The 9190-nt window shown below is 39.4% G+C and overlaps 1 pseudogene; it reads right to left on the reverse strand.

Moving 5' to 3' along the window:
* Positions 1–6639: 6639 nt before the first annotated feature.
* LOC126933029 (60S ribosomal protein L23-like) lies at positions 6640–7063 on the reverse strand (annotated as a pseudogene).
* Positions 7064–9190: the final 2127 nt, after the last annotated feature.

Below are 9190 nucleotides of genomic sequence, written 5' to 3' on the forward strand. Positions count from 1 at the left end.
CTGCAAATAAAAGACACTCTGCCAGAGCAGTAGCTTCATTGAGTGTAAAATAATTGGAACCCTTGCTGAATGAATAAACTGTTGTGTTTAGACACAACCCTAGAAAAATGCCAGCCATGTCCTGAAGCTGGCACTTCAAGACGATCTGGAAAAATCCATGTTATCTAGGTATAGTGAACTGTTTTAATGTCTACTCTGATGTCCTTTGTATTTTTGCATATTAATTACTCTTTACATCTTATTATTATTGTTTTTTCTAGCATTTTATGAATCTTAATCACACACATAAAAAGAGTTAAACTATATTGTGGTCAAGTTATTATATCCATTCCTGAATAGATCCTCATGTTTGAGTTCTATACATTACTACAATTTTAATATCATATTGCATTTGAAACATTTATTTGGGACATGTATGCAATAAAAATATTTCATATTTACTATGTATACAAATGGTAGAGAGATGTCATGATGGATGTAACAGATTCTTACTCTTTTTGATGGAAAATTTACATTTAGTTTGTATATATAAATTGTGGACCAAAGTGTGGGTGGTGAAAGGGAACAAAAACAAAGTCAAGTATATGATTGTTAGTGATTATTAAGAACAAATTTGAAGCTATTTAAGACATGGTAAATATAGTATATCCAAACCTAGTTCTTAAACTCTAAGTCAAACAAAAAATATGAACCTAAGGACAATAAGAATTTATTGAATGTGTGTTTCCAATAAACAAACTTTACATGTTAGAATTAAACTATGATTTAAATAACTAGATTAAATGCAGGCAATAAATTATGTTAAAACAAATTAATTTGTGTTGTTGTTTTTGTTGTTTGAGACAGAGTCTCGCTCTGCCACCCAGGCTGGAGTGCAGTAGCGTGATCTTGGCTCACTGTAACCTCTGCCTCCTGGGGTCAAGCGATTCTCCTACCTCAGCCTCCTGAGTAGCTGGGATTACAGATGTGCACCACCATGCCCAGCTAATTGTTGTATTTTCAGTAGAGACGGGGTTTCACCATGAAGGCAAGGCTGCTGTTGAACTCCTGACTTCGTGATATGCCCGCCTTGGCTTCCCAAAGTGCTGGGATTATAGGCATGAGCCACTGCACCTGGCCTTAATTTGTATTTGAAGATCTCTTCCTTTTTAATTGGGCACTTAGAAATTGACATTCTAATTTTGAAGAGTCAAGTTTTGTTTGAACTCAGGATAAAAATATACATGGCAATGTAATGTATATATTACATATGTAAACACCAAGGGCGCACCACAGAGCACGTGATGTATATGATATACCACCTCATCCTCAAGTGGCCTTGTCTGACACCCTATTCTTGTAACAGAAACCACCCATCTTATTTATTACATTATGTGGTTTGTTCATTTGTGTTTTCCTTCCTCTCTCACTCAGAAGTTTCCCTCTAAGGAGACAGAGACTTTGTTGCTCTGGTCCTTACAACATTGTGTTAAGTGCTTTGGTCCTTACAGCATTCCTAGCACATAACACAATGCATGGCACTCAAAAGCTACATATGAATGTTTGAATATATATGGAATGCACATGCTCTTTTCTGAAAAGATAAAAGAAAAAGAACACCAAGAAGACTTTGCATATGTGTACCTGCGATCTTATAATGTCAGTAACAATGTAAAATATTTCATTCAAATGAAATGCTTTTCAGGAGACATTTTAGTATGCATTGCACAAATAATCTTTTTTCAGTGAATCCTTTTCAGTAAGTACTTTTCCATAGAGCAACTGAAAAGGCAACGTGAAAGGAGGTTTAGATAAACCACAATTAAGCTTTACCATTAAAATTTCTGAAATCCTCAAGGTATTATTCAAGGTATCATGACTCACAAAATAAAGGTCTATAAAATCAATTAAATGAAACCAAGTTCAGCACGTTGTATTCAACACTTAGATTTTCTGAATTTTATATAAAGTTCGTTTGCCAAAATGGATGTATTATTTATGCCTGCATTAAATTTGCTTATGGTAAGCAACTACAATAATGAAAGGGGAGATTTTCTTAATTACAGACAGTAGCATATATACCGTTTTAAAATTTTCAGTGAATGGGTGTAATTTTAGAATAAAATAATTTTAAAAGATTTTAGAATACTTTAGAATAGAATTATATTTTATTCTAAAATTACACACATTCACTGAAACTTTTAAAATAGTATATAACCAGGCATGATGGCTCACACCTGTAATCCCAGCACTTTGGGAGGCCGAGGTGGGCAGATCACCTGAGGTCAGGAATTTGAGACCAGCCTGACAAACATGGAGAAACCCCATCTCTACTAAAAATACAAAATTAGCTGGGCATGGCACTGCATGCCTGTAATCCTAGCTACTTGGGAGGCTGAGGCAGGAGAATCGCTTGAACCTGGGAGATGGAGGTTGTGGTGAACCGAGATCCCACCATTGTCCTCCAGCCCGGGCAACAAGAGCGAGACTCCATCTCAAAAACAAACAAACAAAAAACAGGATATATGCTCCTCTCTGTGATCAAGAGAGTAGCATGTAAAACTTTTAGAATAAAAGTTGCAATGAATGTGTGTAATTTTAGAATACAAATTCAAAAAATAGAATTTTATAATCAAATTTAGAATAAATTAACAATCTGAAATTTTTGTACCTGGTAATTATCTCTGATTCTAGTAAACCCTAAATGCATAGACAGATGGACATGTTGATAAAAATGGAAAGTAAATTTAAAAATGAAGGATTTTAGTTGTTGAAAAGTCTTTCCTCTAAGGGACTCAAGATTATACATCAAACAAACTTTAAAAAGTGGATGATTCCATAGACTTTTAGTGTATTAAAATACACTTTTCATACAAATTGTCTAAGATATTCCCCCTCAGCTGCACTTACTTAAGACTACTATAGTCCTCTGGCTTCAATAACCTAACAACTGACTCAGGCAATTGGCAAAAGGCCAATGTTATACAGTCCCACACCCATGAGTGATGCGTTTTAAAAATTCTGCACTATGTAATTCTGGAATTCTTTTTTTGAGAGAAGACCAAAACAGTGTGACATTTTATTTTCCAGATCTTGCCTTTCCTTGGACAAAATTTATGAATTGTTTTGCAAAAAGTAATACACATTTATATGATTCAAACATCAAAAAATACTAAAGGCATATCATGACCCCCTTCCCTTACAAAGTTTGTTTTGTTTTGTTTTGTTTTGTTTTGAGACAGAATTTTGCTCCTGTTGCCCAGGCTGGAGGGCAATGGTGTGATCTCAGTTCACAGCAACCTCCGCCTCCCGGGTCCAAGCAATTGTCCTACCTTAGCCTCCCGAGTAGCTGGGATTACAGGCATGCACCACCATACCCAGCTAACTTTGTATTTTTAGTAGAGACAGAGTTTTACCACGTTGGCCAGGCTGGTCTCGAACTCCCAACCTAGGTGATTCGACCGCCTTGGCCTCCCAAAGTGCTGGGATTACAGGCACAAGCCATCGTGCTCCACCCAAAGTTTTTTTTTTAAGTTGGCTTTCCTGTTTCACCAAGAAGTAAATTGGCATCTTGATTTTCTGTTCCATGTTTTGCTCTTGAGGTTTCTAAGAAGAGGTGCTTACAGCACTGTGTTCATCCCAAAAGTTTGCCTTCTTGTTTGAAGACCAAATCAGGGCCTTTAGCCTGATGCAGTGGCTCATGCCTGTCATCCCAGCACTTTGGGAGGCTGGGGCAGGCAGATTGTTTGAGCTCAGGAGTTTAAGACCAGCCTGGCAGCATGGTGAAAACCCGTCTCTACAAAAAATACAAAAATTAGCCAGGCATGGTGGCATGTGCCTTTAGTCCCAGCTACTAGGGAGGCTGAGGCTGGAAGATCGCTGGAGGCTGAGGCTGGAAGATCGCTTGAGCCTGGGAGGTGGGAGGATCACTTGAGCCTAGGAGGCAGAGGTTGCAGTGAGCCGAGATGGCGCCACTGCACTCCAGCCTGGGTGACAGAGTGAGACCCTGTCTCAAAAAACAAAAACAAACAAACAAACAAACAAACAGGGCTGTTGAATTTTCTTTAAGACCCTGGTCTATCAGAGATTTCTCCCTGACTGCTTTTCATAAAACTCCCCATGTCATTCTATCTCTTTAAAAGGCAAATTCTTCCTGTTTAATTGACCTTACCATTTTCTAACTGTCAGTGCCAAAGGTCCCTCAAAGAATAATCCAGCCACCCTCTCTTCTTCACCATCCACTCACTCTTTACATTTTTGAAATCTAGTTTCAACATCATCACCCTACCACCACCCACAGAGACCTCAATGTAATTTATCTTTCCTGGGGACCTGCTCATTATCCTAACCAACAGTTTTGGTTTTGTTGTTGTTGTCGTTTGTTTTGTTTTTGTTTTTGTTTTGACATGGGGTCTCGCTCTGTTGCCCAGGCTGGAGTGCAGTGGTGCAATCTGGACTCACTGCAACCTCTCCATCCCTGGTTCAAGCGATTCTCATGCCTCAGTCCTGGGTAGGTAGAATTATAGGCATGTACCACCAAGCCAAGGTAATTTTCTTATTTTTGGTAGAAGCAGAGTTTCACCATGTTGGCTAGGCTATTCTTGAACTCTTGACCTCAAGTGATCCACCTGCCTTGGCCTCCCAAAGTGCTGGGATTACAGGCATGAGGCACCATGCCTGGCTCTAACCAACAGTGTCTATCCAAATGACTTCTCTGTCACTCCTGGAGAACTGCAGGTTTCCCTCCTTCGCACAGCTCTCACCTTTGGGATTGATCACATTGCCAAGCCTTGGCTTCTTCTCTCCTCGGGACACTGCCTCTGTTTCCTTCATGGTTAGTTTTTCTTCCTTTGAGTTTGTTTATTCCAGAGTTCTATGCTCTTTTGTTGGTGTTGTTCTAAATCCCCACTTCCGATATCTTATCCACTATGGCTCCTTTGTGAGATAATACAAAACCTTCAAATCTTCCTATTCAGCTCTGGTCTCTCTCTCTCTCTCTCAGTCTCTCTCTCATCTCTGGAATTTCAGTTTTGCCCTTCCCAGGCCTCCTGATGCTCTCAACTGTTTGTCCCACCTACTGCCTCAAACTCCTCTACTAAAGTCACACCCTAATTCCCTAAACCAGTGTTTCTCAATCAAGGGTGATTTTATTGCTTTCCCTCCACAGCCCACCCCCATCCCAGGACACACGTGGCAATGGCTGGAGACACTGTCACACTGGGAAGGGTGCTGCTGGCATCTAGTGAGTAGAGGCCAAGAGTGTTGCTAAGCATCCTGCAATGCACAGGGAAGTGCCCACAACAGAGAATACTCTGGTCCCAAGTGTCGTAGATGACCAGGCTGAAATCGTGTCTGAATCCATTTGCCACTGAAACTTCCCCTTATCTTGGCTGGGTGCATTGACTCACACCTGTAATCCCAGCACTTTGGGAGGCTGAGATAGGTAGATCACTTGAGGTCAGGAGTTCAAGACCAGCCTGGTCAACATAGTGAAATGCCCTCTACTGAAAAATACAAAAAAAAAAAAAAAAAATTAGCCAGATGTGGTGGCACCCACACGGAATCCCAGCTACTCAGGAGGCTGAGACAGGAGAATCACTTGAACCCAAGGCAGAGGTTGCAGTGAGCTGAGATCACGCCACTACACCACTCCAGCCTGGGTGACAGAGCAAGACTCCATCTCAGGAAAACAAAGGAAAAGAAAAGAAAGAAAGAAACTTCCCCTTATCTGTCACCTCATCACTTTGGTAGAAAGTCTGAGATTTAATCTTAAATTGTTATTTTCCATTTTCCTCAATTAGCTCACTCTAGCCAATAGCCAGAGTTTCATTTGGGTTTTTGCCTTGAAAGTTTCTGTTCATTGATTATTTTCATCCCTACTACTATCTTTACTACATGCATGCACTTGGGTAAAAAATATAGTTTACCTGATCCCAATAGCTCATCTCTTTTCCCTCCTATATTTGCACTCTACTGTTAAATTACATTTCCTCAAATACTGTTTTCCTCACATCAAAAACTTTCAGTGGCATCCTCTAGAGCCTTTCTTGTTAGGATTCCTTGACAGTTAGGCCCTTATTGACACCTTCCTCTTATGTCCTAAGTGAACCTTCCATTCCAGGCAAACTGGCCTACTCGTTCCATTTTTTATTCTAAATGTAATAGTCATAATAAATAATTTTTACAATACTGTATTAGCAGTTCTACTAGATAGCAAAACAGTTGATTAGTGAACCATTAACAAAGATTGGTTTCTCTTTTTGAAGGATCTATCCTTAATATCTCATGATACACATCTGTGGATTCTGGAGCCAACCTAACTGGATTAAGTTCTTGGATCTGCCATGTAGGAACTTGGGCAAGTTGCCTCGTTTCCCTATCTGTAAAATGGGCTGACAATAATGCTTATCTCACAGGGTTGCTGTGCAACTTACAATAGTCCCTGGAATATAGTAAACTAAAAACTATATAATTAGGCTATTATCATTTCCTTAATAAACGCACATTTAAAGGCTGTATACTTTTTGGGGGTTTTTTGTTTTGTTTTGGGAACAAATACTTTTTAATTGGCTTAAAGTTTATTTTTATTTTTATTAATAAAACAAAACAAAAAAGCAAAAACAAAAACAAGAAAAAAGCAAAAACAAATATCCTGGAGAATCATGCAATGCTTCTAGCATTGAATACAATCCGGGATCTCAAGTCTCCATGCTTCTTTGCTACTGGTCCTGTAATGGCAGAACCTTTCATCTCACCTTTATTGTTTACTATGACCCCTGCATTATCTTTAAAATAAAGAAATATGCCATCTTTTCTCCGGTATGACTTCTGTTGTCAAATGACCACTGCTGGAGGTACCTTTTTTCTGAGCTCTGGTTTGCCTTTTCTTGACTGTGGTCATCACCATGTAACCCACATCGGCAGCGGGAAGTCTGTTCAGCCGTCCGTTGATCCCCTTCCTGGAGATGATATACAGACTTTTGTCTCCTGTGCTGTCAGCATAGTTGATCACAGCTCCTGCTGGAAGACCCAGAGAAATTCGGAACTTCACACTAGAGGACCCACCACATTCTCGCTTCAACATCTATCTTTTTTTTTTTGAGATGGATTTTCACTCTTGTTGCCCAGGCTGGAATATAATGGCATGATCTCGGCTTACTGCAACCTCCACCTCCCCTGTTCAAACAATTCTCCTGCCTCAGCCTCCCAAAGCTAGGATTATAGGTGCCTGCTACCATGCCCAGCTTTTTTTCTTTCTTTCTTTCTTTCTTTTTTCTTTTTTTTTTTTTTTTTTTTTATTTTTAGTAGAGATGGGGTTTCACCATGTAGGCCAGGCTGGTCCCGAACTCCTGACCTTAGGTGGTCCACCCACCTCAGCCTCCCAAAGTGCTGAGATTACAGGCTTGAGCCATTGCGCCTGGCCCACTTCAACATCTTGAACGATGGAAAGTAAAGGCCATATATTGATATATAGTCTAAATAATGTTATCACGTCTATTGGTATGCTAGCCAAAGTGACGTACCCCCAATGCATGTCTAATTGTTTGATCTGAATATTTTCTGAGCATATCATTAATGATTTTTTCTTTATGTATTATATATATATGTGTATGTGTGTGTATACACACACACACACACACACATATTTAATGAGAGACCTAGCATGATTCTAGAAACCTAAAAAATCCTACAAGATGCAAAACTTCAGTATACACAGTATTCCCACATCAGTAAAGGTCTCCATGTGGCCAGGATTATCAAGTTTCTGAAGTTCAGTATTCAACTTGTTCATCATTAATTACAACGTGGCTCTGATCAACTTAAAAGCAATTAAGGAAAAACCAGAACCAAGAATAAAAGACAAGCTTTCTTTCTACTTTTTCTCTTTTTCCAGAGTTTCGATGTTTTCCATGTAGCTCCACATGAATGGGTTAGAAGGTAGAGCAAACCATAAGTAATTTCTTCTGAAATGGGAGGACCAAGGAGGGGAGGAAGACGGCATTTCTCCCAAAACCTGTGCCTTTCCTATAGAGTTGTTGTTTTTTCTCTGTTCTTTCCCCTTTTCCTCCTGGGTGGTCTCTCTCCCGTGAGTAATGGTAAGAGCAAGAAAAGCCATGGATGTAACAATGTGAATATGTAACCACATGACTTTATTGCCTGTTATATAGGTTCCAGATAACCGTTTTATTTTGTAACTCAAATTCTTGCCTTTCCCAATCTCCCCTGTGTAGTATCAAACTCTCCCCAACTCCTCTCTCAACCACCACCCTCTTAAGCCGAGCTAGTAGAACAAGTGAGGATCTGTCTGTAATTACTGCTTAATTCATTTGCATGTGGATGTTCTCATTATAATGTCATTAGCATGGGGAGGGAGTCTGGTTGCCAGAGCAACCAGGAGTGGGGCAGGTGCAGTTCAGCCTCAGTTGGATTCTCGGCTCGGTTTGGTCAAACTCCACCTGTATTCCTGGCTCTTATCACTCTTGCGGCTGCCAAAATGAAAACATTCCGCAGTTACCCTCTTTATGTTGGCCGTGTCTCCAGAATTTCTTGGTAACCTGTACAGTTCAGCTTGATTTTGCCAATAACCCTTTATTTTAACTAGCCATGCTCAGAGACTTTTTTCCTAATCTTTGCTGTCCAATATGGTAGCAACTTACCACATGTGGTTACTGAGCACTCAAAATAGGATTAGTTTGAATTCAGATGTCCTAGAAGTGTAATATAAGCAAAGGTCCTCAAAGACTTAATATAAAAAATGTAAAATATACCATTAATACCTTCATTAATTTTAAGTCTTTGTTAAAATGGGAATATTTCAGATATATGGGGTAAAATAAAATATATTATTAAAGTTAATTTCTCCTAGTTATTGTTGCTATTTAAATATAGGTGCTAAAATGTTTAAGCTTATAAATGTGGCTTACATCTATGTTACACATAATATTTTTACAGGCAACACTGTCCTAGATCATTAATTCCCCTTCTGAATCTCTCCTCTGATCAGTACTCCCATCTTAATCCACATGGACGTTTTCAATAGCTGTCATCCTCTGCAGAGCCTGCAGAGCTCATTCTTTCCGGATTGCCTTGCAATTTGCTTGTTTCAGCCATCATTTCATAAAGACTCTTAGAGGTTACGAAATTCAGTTTTCCTATCAACATAGGAATTCCCTCGTACAACGGTGCTGATAGATGGTTAACCAGACTTGGG

Source organism: Macaca thibetana, chromosome 12 (genome assembly GCF_024542745.1).
Source record: "Macaca thibetana thibetana isolate TM-01 chromosome 12, ASM2454274v1, whole genome shotgun sequence".
NCBI lineage: Eukaryota > Metazoa > Chordata > Mammalia > Primates > Cercopithecidae > Macaca > Macaca thibetana.